The following is a 15,151-nucleotide window of genomic DNA, read 5'->3' on the forward strand; positions in this document are numbered from 1 at the left end:
CAAGTTCACTGGGCACCTCTGGAAGGCCTACAGGCTGCTTTGCTCCCAGAACAAAGAACTAGACAGCAACATAGGAATAGTAGCTGAAACAGGGACAGTTTATTAGAAAACAATACATTTCCAAAGGAGGAAGTGGGTCTGATCAGGGAGAAGGGATCCACGTGCACAGAAAATAAGTGCTCTAAAGGCTGGTCTGGTCCCCAGTGTGGCTCGGCACGGAACTCGGCTTGGAGCTTGGACGGCACAGTGTGGCACGGCACAGCATGGCACGCCACAGTGTGGCACAGCAGGGCACTACACAGTACTGCACAGCCCTGCCTGGAACTGCCCAGCAGAGCCCAGTACAGCACAGTGCAGCACGGCACAGGTATGCCTGTGCATACTTTATTAAATGTAGGGCTATCCTACTCCATGTATGGAGTAGCTCATTAACATCTTAAATTTCCACGAAGGTGTCTTACAGTTATCATGAATCATTCATCACCTCCAGACACTGACGTACCAACCGGTGTTTTTCATATGACAGTTTTGTAGCTTTTGAGCAAGGCTCTCTGGATCTTACTCTCTTGGTGGCCATATAAGACCTTACTAGGTTACTTGAACAAGCCTTGTAGGAAGTGAAGAAGCTGGCTCTGGGTGACAGCTCTGGCACTGCCCACGGTACTGAGCTTGGGCGTAGGCCTGGGGGATTAAAGAAATACTCAGACTTGGGTCATCCTTTGTGAGAGAATGCCAAAATTTTTACTGAGCAGGTTCAATATATATACACCAAGCCAGGGAAGGAAAAATACAAACTCAGGAAAAAACAGGAACTCCACTGGGGGGCAATAGGATGTCAAGTATAAATTCCCTTCCTGGGGCACCATGTATTAGTCAGGATGTTTTGATCCTAGAGGAACCACAGAATGTTACTTAGTAGACAGCAGCATACAGAAAGGCTCAGCCAGGGCATAGCAGCCTTTCGGGATCCTACAGGTCCCCTGTTTTTATTTTATAGGCAAATAGCGTCTGTCTTAGGTCACCTTCTGTCAATACCAATTACCTGTCATTGGGAATCCCAGCCAGCCTCAGGGCCCCTGTCTTAGGTAGGTAAGGACTGCAAAGGAGTTGCCCATCGTTGAATAACTATTCTCAGTAAAGGCTGAGCCAAACCTGGGCAGAAGGGTTCTCTCATACCAGCAACACGAGCACCTGCTTAGTAACTGCCTGGGACTGGATCTGCTGTCTGTGAAGGTGGCAAAGAAATATCAATCCTGTTGTGGCTGCCCCAAAGGCTAGGACTTCCAGAGACAAGGACCTCTAGCCCATCCTTTAAGGAGCCTTCCAGCCAGTTTGAGTCCTTGTTGGGAGCCAACTCTTAGCCGAAAGCAGCTATCATCTTTACAGCCATCTCGAGCCATATACCCTGACAAGAGACTTGTTTTCAACAGCCTGCAATAGCTGAGCACACTCTGATGAACATCTTGTTACACTGTTTAGTGCCCCAGCTGCAAGATGCACGTGGTATCCATGGCTACAATGCCGTCAGCTGTGCTTGTCCACAAGGGCAAGTCACGTGGTAAAGGGTATAAATACCCAGGATTTCCTTTCTATAGAGGAGAATATAGGAGACTAAAGGAGAATTGAGAATATAGGAGAATAAAGAAGAGACTTGAAGAGACTCGACCAGACTCTGTCTTGTATCCATCTTTTGCGTCTTTTGCCCTTCCTCCGTCCCCACCCTCTCTCTTGCTAGATCCTGACCTGCGGACTGGAGCAGCAGAATGGGCCATTACAAAGTAGCAGAACCGCCCATTACAAAAGAAACAGCCATTACAATTCCTGCCATTAACTTCTCTCCATAGAGAAGCTGCACACAAGTAACATTAAAATTAACATAAAGAAATTGTTGGTTTCTTAGAATTAGCAGTAGCTTTTCCAGTAGTCTTGTTGGTGGGAACTATGACCGGCCAGGTCGAGCTGCTTATCCCCATTGACATATGAACTAGAGGCGGGTTCTTCACAAGGCTCCAGTAGATCTCCACTTGGGCAAGGCTGCATAGTGACAGGATGCACACAACACTCAGGAATCCAAACAGGAGTTTCAGCATCTTTAGGAAAAAACGCAAACAGAACCTCTCACCCTGACTAATACAGGGTCAGGGCCTTTCCATTTCTCTAAGCCCAGTGCCTTCTGGGCTCGTTTCCAATGTCTGTCTGCTGCAGACAATGCATTGTTAACCACTAATAAAAAATTTAAAATATATAAAATAAAGGATAATCTTGCATGAGGTGAGGTAACCTCCCCCTTTTTTGTTTTTTCAAGATAATTTTTCGAAGTTAAGTGTGCTCTTTCCACTATAGCCTGGCCTTTAACGGCTGAGCCGTCTCTCCAGCCCTGAGTTACTAGTTAAACCAAATTATCAAAGTTGAATTTTTAATCATACACAATAAACACCTTTTTAAAAACATAAAACAACGAAACAAAAACAGACAATTAACAGATTGGCATGCCAAGGACAGACAATAGACAGGAAAAGCAGAACTAAGGATTTCTCCAGTAGGAGTTAGAGAGAAAGCAGGACGTATCCCAGGAGGGCTCAGAATTGTGGTATAAGGATGGAAACATGATGGGCAGAATTTTTGCTGCACTGTTACTGATTAAACTCATGATATACTCATTATTCCAGTTATAGAGTGCCCGCTCTGCCACCTGGAAGTGAGGGCTGGAAACACATTTGGCTAACTGTCGGAAAAGAGGATCCATAATCTTCACAAATTCTGATGGTTCAATTACACCTAAAATTTCTTCTAGTTCATTTAAGAACATTACTTCTTTTGGACTGTGAGTCTTTGGCCAGTATTTGAGAAGTGCCATTACCACTGGTTCAGTGAGGGTACTGTTCTTCTCTAAAAGCTGCATGACACAGTATGCCAGCTTGGGATGGTAGACACTTAGGGACCTCACTTTGTATAAGGGCAGCAACACCTTCAACAGGAAAATCTTGTGCTCTTCCTTTAATGGTAAGGCAAATCCATTAATTATACTTCCCAGGATCTCCAGTAATTCTGCTATGCCATTGTGGTGCTCTGTCTCATAGACAAACCTATAAAATATATTACTGATCTGTTTCCTGATGTAAGCGAGCAGGCCTAAGAACTTCACATAGATTCTGTGCTGGGTCGTTTTTAGAAAATCTCTTTCCCAAGGATCCTCCCTATTAAAGAGTTCTAGAAGCTGCAATAGAAACTTCTGATCAATATATTTCTTTGCTATATTGGGCTGGAAATCTGGAGACTCTAAAAATCTTAAGAAAAATTCATAAACAAGCTGCAGATGAGGCCAGGCTGCTTCTAAGGCTGGTCCATCTCCTCCTGGGTCGAATTCTGCTCCCGTAGGATTGGAGGAGGGTGGCAAGGTTCAAAACATATTAACTGCAAACGTGTGGACGGCTTCGGGGTACATGGGCTCTGTGATTGTGTTTCGGTTGTGGGTGACATACTCCACCATCTCGCTTAGCGCAGCTTGCTTTATTTCTTTTCACTTCAGGTCACTCAGTGGGTCAGAAGCAAAGTCAAAGAGGACACAACAATGATGTAGCTTCTGGATGAAAAGCTTCTCTTGACCCACAGGAGGAACATTTTGTAAAGATGGGAATTTTTGCAGTTCTCTATTATTGCTGGCATTAAACTGTGAAGAGTTCTGCCATTTGTCTTTCTTCACAGGGACTACAATTGGCTGAGGGACTGGTACTTTTATTTTAGTAGGTGTCGAAGACTGGACAGCTCTGAGGCTGTTTTTCCTGCTGGCTATCTCTACTTCTGCTGTATCTTGTCCTTCTTTTGAAGCTTTTCTACTTTTCACTAGTTTTGATGGTTCTTTCTCTTTCTTGTTTTTATCCGGCATGGTTGGTGCAGACTTTGGCCTCTGCAGCTCCTGCAGCTGCCTGCCGCCACTGCTGCTGCAGCAGCAGCAGAAATGCCCCCGGCCTGGCCATTGTGCCATCCCGGACTGAGTAGCTCGTTCGCTCCTGTACCAATTTTTTGACCTTGTATTTCTTCAGTTTTTCCTTTTCTAAAATTTCTCCCTCATCCTCAGAACTGGAGCTATTCTCCACCTCATGCAAGGATTTCTTAGCTGCACCATCCTGTGCCACTACTTGTAGGGAGGAACTCCTAATTCCCATGGCACAATCAAATGGTCAAATTCTCTTAGTGCTACTTACTGCTTTCAGTTTGATCCCACACTGCTTCTCCAATACGTTCCACTCACTGAGCCACCTGGCTGGCCTCTTCCAGGACGGATCCCCCTCAGGTTCTCCTCTCTTTTCTATTCTCAGTGAACCTCCACTTGACAGCTCTGGCACTGCCTGCGGTACCGAGCTCAGGCGTAGGCCTAGGGGATTAAAGAAATACTCAAACTCGGGTCATCCGTTGTGAAAGAATGCCAAAACTTTTACTGAGCAGGTTCAATATATATACACCAAGCCAGGGAAGGAAAAATACAAACTCAGGAAAAAAACAGGAACTCAACTGGGGGGCAATAGGATGTCAAGTATAAATTCCCTTCCTGGGGCACCATGTATTAGTCAGGATGTTTTGATCCTAGAGGAACCGCAGAATGTTACTTAGTAGACAGCAGCATACAGAAAGGCTCAGCCAGGGCATAGCAGCCCTTTGGGGTCCTCCACTGGGTATCACCTGAAAAGATGTGCACGCACAGCAGGAGCAAACATGATTGATGGTTGCTGAGGAGGGGTTTGGTTTTTATAAACTGGGGTCCCTCTGAGAAAGGTGTGGCTTATGTTTAACGATATCCTCCGCTAGCTTCAACTAATCCATTTAAATGGTCTTGCTGAATTTTGTGGGGCACAGAGACTCAATTAATGGGGAGACCTGATAGAATGATGTTGTACTAATGCACAAACATATTTGAAGTGCAGCCCCAGGGCAATAAGAAAAGACTATTGAGACTACAGACCCTAACTGAAACTATAACTCACTTGTGATACAAAGAGCATCTACTTCTTTGTTACTTCAAAGACAGCCCAAGGATGACAAACAGAGTTAATTAGGTTTCTGGATCCAAAGAGTTGAAGCCACAGGGGTAATGAATCTGGGCTTGACATTAGAACTAAAGACAAGATATAGACACAAGAAAGGAAAGCAAATTAGTTGAGAAGCCAGACAAGAATCAATCGACTCCAAAACTGTGCTTGCTAGACACGGAGAACTGGCAATATGAGAAGATGGTGGGTCTCCATCCTGGAGATCTGTCTTGTAGCTGTCAGGTTACATAGGGAGGAAGGAGGAGGGAACAAAGGCAGTCAGTCATTCTGGAGCTGGGGCTTGTCCTCTGGTCAGATGATCAGCCTCAGTTCTGAGACTTGTGTCTACTCACTGTCATCTCTTGGGTTGTTTCTTCACCCTCTGGATGCCTGAGATCAGGCACTTCTTAAAATGTGGAGTTTAGTTTCTGCTGATTTCTAAGGGCATATGGGCTGGGGGAGAGGGAAGGTAACTCAGAACAAATAGCCCATTAACAATATGGGCGTGCTATTAATGACATGCAATGGAGTTTTCTTTTTATAATACAGAGTTTCAATGTATCCATATAATATAGAATATCCAAGTGTTTCTGTTGATTCCTGTTCCCTATCATAAGAAGGGAGGCTCAGGGAGGGGAGGGGGTCAGAAGACTTCAGAGATGGCTATACCAGAATCAGTCTTGGAGTTTGGTGAGACTCCTGAGTGGGAAACAGTACTCAGCTGTGGGTTAGCCATCACCTGACATCACCTGGTTGAACTATTTGCAATCCAAACCTTTGACTATTATAAAGAGAAGAGATGCTTATTACAGAAAAAGTTGGTAATGCATTAAAGGGGCAGGGGAACCAAAAGAAACCCACTCCCAGCTGTCCTGAAGCCAATACTAACACATGCAGATATGTTCTCCCTGTCATCTTTCTCCTTATATTTAAATGTAGTTTATATCTTGCCCTTTCCTGCTTAACATGACCTTATAAACACACTTATATATTTTATTCATCTTTATGTCAAGAACAAGTACCATAATTTATTTCATCATGTTTTGCATTCAGCTAGAGAATTAGTCGACAGATATTCAAGTCTAGGCTTCAGACTCTGAGGATACATCAGGGAATTAGATGGACCAAGCCCTTCACTTTTTGAATCTTATATTCTGGATTGGAGTAAAGCAGGAGACACACCATTAGCTTTATCTGTGAGATAACTAGTGTGTGCTATTGCAAGACACTGGGTTTGCCCTTAATATTTTATATGTGGCAACTTGTTAAAAGAAGCCACAGAAAGCCAGTGTGCCAAGCTCATGTCCACTGCAGGGGCTCTTATGCTGGCTCATTATCCCTCAGGACTCTGAATAGCTGGTACATCCTCACTCAGACCTGAACTCAAATGCCAACTCATAGGAACCCCCCGAAGCTTCACCATATCACTCTCATTCAATCATTCGTTTGTTTGTTTATTTATTTATTTTGAATTTCACCTCTAGAGTACCCCTGTCCTGTGGACCCCTGACCTTAGCCACTTTAATGTTCATTGCAGATTTATAAGGATAGAAAGAGAAGAACCACCCAGTGGATGGGGACAGTTGAACACTGGGCAGGCTCACTGTTATCTGCCCACAGAGGACTGTGAGACAGTGGACTGTGCCAGGAAACTTGGTAGGTTGAGCGGCTTCAGAGTCTCTGTAGGCGGCTCCCTGCTCCCTGCCAGCTTCCTGGCCTGGAACATGTGCCACGCTTCCCACATAAGGAAACCTGACCTATGGTCACATAACCCCAAAACAGAGTTCTTCATGCTAATGAGATCTCTAGAGGCCTGAGGGTTTAGGCAATAAGCTTCCCTTCTCGGACTTTCCTTCCTGAAAAAGGTATTTAATCTCTGCTCCACCTTAAGAAGGAGGTATGCACTCGTTTTCCATGATGAACAATCAATAAACAGTTTGTAACACAGAACTCTCTTCCGTCAAAACCATCATGGGGAGCACGGAGAAGGTCTTTGTCTCCAGAGTCACAGCCTAAGTCTCCCGCAGATGGCTTCTCTGAGCTCCCAGACAGCCACTGCTAAGCTAAGGATTTTACTAATGAGCCAAGCCAGAGTTCCCTATTCTCCCACTCCTTGTAGTCCTCCGACCTCGGCCCCTGACTCCATTCCCAACTCCCTGGGACCCAGATGTACCTGGATGTTCAGTAGTTTGGGAGCCCCTGACCTGGGGTTCCTCATCACAGGTCTGGGGACCCCTGACTTGCTGTTCCCAACTCCTCTGTGAGGTTTTCCAGCGGCAACTGGGTGTTCAGGAGTCAAGGAACTCCAGCTTCAGCCTCCCACATTCTAGGCTGCGTTTTCCTACCCTCTGAGTGGAGTATCAGTGCCTCACTGGAGTCCAGCACCCCACAACATCAGCACAGGGTAAAAGCAGTCCAAGCACCCCAGCGGCAGGGTGGAATGTGGATCCCTGGAGCACTATAAAAATAAGGACTTCAAGAACATTTTTTTTTCTCCTAGTACTGAAGGCTGAGAATCCATGATTGAAGGGTTTCAAGTAAGAGGCAATCCTATCAGACCGGAGCCCTATAATTAAGATGTCATTCAATACCAACCGTTTCCTTAGAAGTAATATAGCCACATTAGGAGTTAGGACGGTGTGTAAAAAACCTAAGACAATGCCCTAGCACAGTAAACATAAAATATTCGATTTATAGTTTTGGTTGTCTCCCGACTCACAGTGAGCAAACAACAGGATGGTGACTATATATGCAGGTGTCTTGTTAAACAACCTCCCGTAATAAGAAACCTAAGTAATAGGGTAAAGGAAGAGGTTTACTAGCTGTAGATGATGAGTTTATACCTGGGAGTATTTATAGATGAGAAGAGAGTAGCAACGAGGTCGCAAGCTCTTTCCTAGTGAACTCTGCCATGCTGTCCATCCACGGTCTCAAGTTTCCTGAAAAATGAACATTTTAGTGAAGGACTGGTGACTCTTTATGTGTCAGGGAAATGTTATGCTATGAGAAGACTTTAGGACACAGCACCTATGGATAGTATGATATGAACGGGTTTTGATTGTTTTCTGGGTATACCTTTTATTTTCATTCTTTTTATATAAATAATTCAAATTTACTTTCTGGAGACAGAGTCTCACTTTGTAAGTGAAGTTGGTATTGAACTCACAACCCTCCCACCTCATTCTTCTGAGTGCTGAGATTATAGATATATACGCCAAAGCATCTTAATTCCATTCTTAGTTCCAACTGTTGACAGTGCAACAGGTCCTGGCATCCAAGGGTAGGATGCTGAGGTTTTACAATCTTGTGTTATCTCTTAGGGTGAGTGTAATGATGATGTTAAAGCCAGCATCACAGTAAGTGTGTTTGAGGAGTATGGGAGGTGTTCACATCTTCACTGCCCTATTATTGATGTGTGTGTGTGTGTGTGTGTGTGTGTGTGTGTGTGTATGGGTCAGAGAGACCTAGGCCCCTGCATGGGCCATGTTCCTTAAGCCTCTTACCTACTTCTGTGTTCAGGTCCTGTGGATGTCTTGTCTTCTTTAAATCAGCCACTACATCTTAAATAGCCTGATAGCCCTGATATATGCTTCTTCCTCTGTGCCTTGCCCATATAACCCCTACTTATCTTTTATGATTTCCAGAATATGTCCCCAATACCATTTTTTGCTGTTCTTCTTATCAGAAAGCACAGATCCTAGGTAGTGTCTGCTTGAGTGTCTGCATGTTTGTGCTTGCTGTGCTGTTGCTATGTTGTGAGTGCCACAAAGATAGGAAGTGAATATATCTCACTCTCTTGCCTATGTTTATGAACCTTGTGGTACATCATCAGATCAGATAGATCAGCAAGATTAAACAGTGTTTTTAGGTCAAACTTAGCATAACCCCATATTTCACAGCCGAAGTTCATGAACTAGTTGCAGCATAGGAACTAGAATTTAAGTCTCTTGGTTTCCATGGTCATGTTACCTTCACAAAATCACAAAGAGTCTGTGCGTCCTTGAACCACTTATGATTAACCCAGAAGATTTTTTTAAAAATGTAACTTATGTATGTAGAGATGTACACAATGTATGGGTCCATAACTTGACAAATTATATACATGTTAAGGCAAGTTCTAATGATATATAATGATTAATATGTGCATGTGCATGTGTGTGTGTGTGTGTGTGTGTGTATGCACATATACACACTTATAGTGTAACAGGCCCTGGCATCAAAGGTAGCATGTTGGAGTGTTACAATCTTGTGTTATTTCTTAGGGTAAGTTTAATGATGAGGCTAAAGCCTGGAACACAATAAGTATGGGAGGTGTTCATATCTTTACTGCCCCATTATTGGTATGTATGATATATCAATATATGATATATGATACATACACACACACAAACACACACACACACACACACACACACACACACACATCGTTTTCCAGTGAAACACATGTGTTCTTACCTGCCTGGCCTGTGCAAAGCTATGCACATAGGCTGCCATTCTGAAACTTCCACACAGGATGAATCCATTCCCCTGGTTGGTAAGTGAACACTGTGCTCACCAGGTGATACCAGTTAACCTTTTCTTTTCTCATTGCAGCTGCTGTGGTTGACTAGGCCAGGCTGGCAGTCCACTGCTTCACAGTTCTAGAATCCCAGTCATCTTCCCTCCATGGTGTGGCACTGGTGGGAGTAGCTCTCCCTTTTAAATAGGGTGCACTGTGTCTAGAGCGACTTGCTATTCTAACTAGAGAGAGTTTCTAGGAGAGACATCCCTAGAGGTTTCCAGGGGCTCTATGCAAGCCATGGGGAAGTCTGGTGCATGGGATGGATGGTCACAAATGCCCTTCCTCCCTTTGGTACACTCCTCTGTGGTAGAACTTTGTCTCCTCTTCCCCCCCCCCCCTTCTCTGATCTTTGGATCTGCTTTGGTAAAAGTGCATTAGCAAATCACAAACATAAGCTGGACAGCACCTGTGCAAAGGGAGGCTTACCCATGAATACCAGGTACCAGAGCCTGGACTGATCCCTGGGGTGTGAGTCCATGTGGAACAGAGACAAACTATTGCAGCTGAGGGCCCTTCAACTGAACAGTGTGCCACCCAGTTGAATGCAAAGGAGACAGATGTTCAGGGCACACCAGCTAGCCACAGGGATGAGTCAGCTGACCATCAGAACCTGAGCTCAACTACGGAAGAGTTATATATCAATTAATCAATTGTCTTGTTTAGATCAATCAGTGTCTTGTTTAAAAACAAAACTTTTGGAAAATTGGTTATGTAGCAATAGACCTTATGTCTGGGTCTGGTAGCTCCAGTGTCGACAATCTTCTAGGTCTCTTTCTGTTGTCTATTTTTCTGCTTGTTTTTGTTCATGTTGATGTATCTCTTTGCACGCTTGATTATTTGTCCTATACACCAGATGTTATTGAAAAAAAATTATGACTATCAGGGCAGCATAGTTAAGAAACAGAAGGGATACTTGAAAGAAAATTGTCCTCTCCCTCTCCTTGTCTGATTTCGACCTCTACCTGGTTGATGCCCAGGAATTTTGACATAACTGAGAAGGTTGTGTGCAAAAGAACTGTATCCCCCGTTTAGACAAACTTCCCAAGTGATTCTGTTAATGATTTGTGAACTATGCCTTTTGTCTAACCTACTGGTTACCTATTTATCACTAAAACGCCTTTGAGTGATTTATGTCCACTAGGACTCCCTTCTCCACCCAGAGACCTGCACAGTGTGCATAAAAGCCTTTCTTCAAGGCTAAAACTGAGAGTAAGAAAAACACTTTTCCTAATATCTCAACTTAGTTCAGATGCCATTAAAGCTCCAAATCATGCAGCTTGCTCCCGCTGGGGGCAATTCATCGTCTTCTAACATCCACACATAGCTTTCTTCATGTAGGTCTTGTCTTTCTGCTTAATCAATAAAGTTTCTAAGTTTGACCCACTCCAAACCACCTGGGCAGACGAGCTGCACCCAAGTAGCAGCCCTGCCCATCTCCAGGTTTGTCAGGCCACACTACAGACAACCTTTAGCTGCATTTCCTGCTTCTGGTGGCAATTAGAGGTTGGGGGTTACATAATCTTCCTTTGGAGAGAATTATACCTGCTTAAGAAGGCACATAGGTATACTTATAATAAGAAATAATATACAATCACCTAGCTCTGTGTTGGTGATTGCTGTGATTTGAAGCTGAAGCAAAAAGCTTCAACTATTTCTATGTAATCCTTGTGTTTAAAATGTAGCCCAGCAGGCTCTCCATTGGAGTGACAGCGGGGCCACCAGGCCTCTTTCCCACTCTTGATTGGAGTTCACTCTCATTTTCTGTTCTAAGTCTATTCAAAATTATAAGAGATTTTGTATAGATCCTCAGTTGCCATTTTGAAAACCCATCTATATCTCAGACAAAAAGCACAGGTACACCTCTCTGGATCTAGATTTTCCTTCTATGGTAGTTTGAATAAAAATAGCCTCATAGGGACCGTCACTCTTGGGTATGGTCTTGCAGAAGTAGGTGTGGTCCTGTTGGAGTTGTACTGGAGGGGTCAGGCTTTGAGGCTTCAGAAGCTCAAACAAAGCTTCCTGTTTAAGTCTCTTCCTGTTGCCTGTAGATCTGAATACAATCGGCCTGCATGTTGCCATACTTCCTGCCATGATGATAGTGGACTAAACCTCTGAATTGTAAGACAGCCTCAGTTTAATGTTTTCTTTTATGAGAGTTGTCATGGTCATGGTGTCTCTTCATAGCAATAGAAATCTCAATGAAAACATCTTCTTTCTATAAGCTGCCTTGGTCATGTTGTTTTATCACAGCAATGGAAAAGTAACTAATGAAAAGGGCATAACCCAGTACTTTTTGTTTGCTAAATGCCCAGTTTCACTCCTTTGCTGATTCCATTGGGATATTCCGGAAAGCTGCACAAAGCTCTACACTTATATAGCTCACTGCTTTTCAGTACCCAAATAGATATGCCACATGTTATTCTACAGCTTTTAAAACATTTTAATTGGGGTTTTATTTATTAATTATTACGATTTATTTACTTTTATTTTATGTGTATGAGATTTTTGTCTACATGTAGGTATGTGCATCATATGTGTGCCTGGTGTCGTGGAGGCCGATAGAGGGCTTCTGATCCCCTGGAACTGGAGCTATAGAAAGATATGAACATCTGTATGGGTTAGTTACAGAAAGAGTTCACAATCACTAACATCTCCGTCTCAGTGCTTCTGGGATGCTATAACAAAGAGGAATGCACCAGACAGTTTATATAACATGAATATTACTTTCTCTCTATTCTGTAAAGTGATTCTATCCAAAATTCAGCCTATCTGTGCACTCTCTCTCTCTCTCTCTCTCTCTCTCTTTTTTTTTTTTTGTTTTTTGTTTTTCGAGACAGGGTTTCTCTGTGTAGCCCTGGTTGTCCTGGAACTCACTCTGTAGACCAGGCTGGTCTCGAACTCAGAAATCTGCCTGCCTCTGCCTCCCAAGTGCTGGGACTAAAGGCATGAGCCACCACTGCCCGGCCTATGCACTCTCTTATCTAGCCTTCTAACTTCATTTTTCTTCATCTTACAGATGAGAGAACTGAGGCCGAGAGAGCTCAAGCATCCCACTCAAAACTTCATGTGCTTGGGTGGTTCAGTAGATAAGGTGTTTGTTCCAAGTCTGACAACCTGAATTGGGTCTCTGGAACCAACATACTGGAAGGAGAGAACTGGCCCCTACAGGTTGTCCTCTGATCTCCACTCACCTATGTACATATATACACATGAAAAGAATAAATAGATAAATAAAATAATAAGAAGAAAAGCCTTACACAGGGACAATGGGAGGAGCTACAGTGGAGCCCAAAGGATGTGGGTGCGGAGACTGAGCTCTTTGTTACTAAGCTACTCTGTCTCTCTGTATCATCATCCTCTCCGAACCAGGAGAGTGGATCTTTCTTACCCACATCTAAATGGGCCTCACCTCACCATCTTAAATTAAGCCTCTCTCTCTTTTGAAAATATTTATTTTATATGCATGAGTGATGTATGCAGTACTCACAAAGGCCAGAAGAGGACGCTTGAATGCCTAGACCGGGAGTTACAAAAGGTGGGTACTGGGAACTGAACTCTGGTTCACTGCAAAAGCAGCCAGGGCACTTAACTTGGGGTCATCTCTCCAGCTCCCACATTAACCCTCTGCTGACTGCACATCTCCTCGAAGCTTCTAAGCCTCTTCCTTTACTTCCCCAGTGTCTGAGGAGTCACCTTATCACAGCGCCTCTGTTTTCTCACCTCCCACGTTAGCCTTGCCTTATCCGACTGTGTCCACCCACACGGAGGTCATCAAGACATCTCTGCCGCCAAACTCACCAGATGCCTTTGGGTCTCATGTGAGATGTGTCTGTCTCCTCTGAGCAGGTCCAGCATTGTAGATTGCTCTCTCCCTGTATCTTCTCCTCATTTTCTGCTTGAATATCTTCTCATAGTTCTCATCTTATCTCAGCTCTCAGAATCCTTGTCTATGATCTTTAAATACTGAAGTGACTCTCCCCGCATCCCTGGGCTCCAATCTCTTTAGTCCCATGCCTTTCCCCTAAGTTCATCTTCAGCAATGGGACACTTGCCATCTGGACTTGGAGATCCGTATGTGGCGTTTGCCTCCATCTTCTGAGGTACAGACTCATACTTACCCTGCCCACTTCACTTTTCCACTTGGTGTTTTCTGAGAATATAGCTTTTTTTTTTTTCCTGAAATAAACTCATGATCTCTGCCACTCCCAACTTGCTGCTTCCCCAGTGCTGGGAAAGAGAACCTAGGAGTTGTCTAAGTGAAAAAGTCATCTCTGACACGGACTGACTTCTAGCCACAATTCTAGTCATTCACTAAGATTCTCTAATATATCTTCTAATTTTCCCTCACATGCCTTCGTGTCTCCAAGCCTGGACTTCAGTGGTTTACATCCATCCTTGTTGTGTTAAGTCACTTCCTGAGGACATATTATATCCCTCTGCATCCTTCAGATCGCAGCTGGAGTGGTAACTCAAGTTGGAAAGACACTCTTAATTCTTTTTTATTTTTTTATCTTTTTGAAACTGAGTCTCACTATGCAGCCCTAGATAGCCTGAAACTTGCTATGTGGAATAGGCCCAGAAGCAAAAGATCTGGATTGTGTGATAGTTTTATCTCTAACTTTTAGAGAACTCTCTACACTGACTTCCATGGGAGAATTTGTATTCCCGATAGTAGATAAAGGCCCTCTTTTCCCAGCATCCTCCCCAACATCTGCTGTCATTACATGAGAGCCATTCTAACTGGAGTGAGATACATCTCTAAGTCACTTTAACTTGCGCTTCCTAAACCCAGCCAGACAATATTAGCAACAGCTAATATAACATCAACAAAGCACTGACTGTCTCCATGTGGTTCTGTGTCTCAGAATTCTTTGTGCATAGCACATGGCATTGAACTTTGTTCTAATGTAACATTTTATGTCTTCATCCTTAGAATTAGATACAAGCTTAGAGAAACTAGTAGTTCTTCCTTTCCAGGAAATGGAGAGGATTAAATGATGATATGTAACAAACCAAGTATTAGCACTTATCCAACCAAAACTTACCATTTATATTCTTAGATGAAAAGAGAATAATGGATTACATCTTACAGTTTATTATGGCTGCTATTTGTATGCTTTGGGCAGTTTCATCACATGTTTAGTTCTCCTCTCTTCTGTGAAGTAGAGAGGGCATTAGACCCTCCGCTCTGCCTCAACCCACTACAGCAGGATGTAGTATATACAGATGAACAGAAGGGGGCAGCATGCTGTTGCACTAAAACTTAAACCAATGGGAGTAGAAGGTAAGGATAGAACAACAACAACAAAGTGAAATTTCACCCTTTAATATAATGTAATATTCTATGAGACAGGTGCAGCACTGTCCTCACACGACTGCTTTAAGGAAGGCGGAAGGCCATCTCTGTGCCCCAGTTCTCACGGGCGCACTTCGCACATCTTGTGAGCAGTTTTCCTCAGGTGAGAGGCTCAGACCTGGTAGCCTTTATTTGCAGGTGCTGTCTTAGAGGGTGCTTTAACATTGTGTCTTGTTTCTGGAGCACTCAAGAGACTTCCAAACCTAG

The 15,151-nt window shown here is 43.6% G+C and overlaps 1 pseudogene; it reads right to left on the reverse strand.

Moving 5' to 3' along the window:
- Positions 1-2,496: 2,496 nt before the first annotated feature.
- LOC114617906 lies at positions 2,497-3,886 on the reverse strand (annotated as a pseudogene).
- Between the last annotated feature and the right edge of the window lie 11,265 nt (positions 3,887-15,151).

The sequence above is a fragment of the Grammomys surdaster genome, unplaced genomic scaffold (assembly GCF_004785775.1).
Source record: "Grammomys surdaster isolate TR1022 unplaced genomic scaffold, NIH_TR_1.0 139, whole genome shotgun sequence".
Taxonomy (NCBI): Eukaryota; Metazoa; Chordata; class Mammalia; order Rodentia; family Muridae; genus Grammomys; species Grammomys surdaster.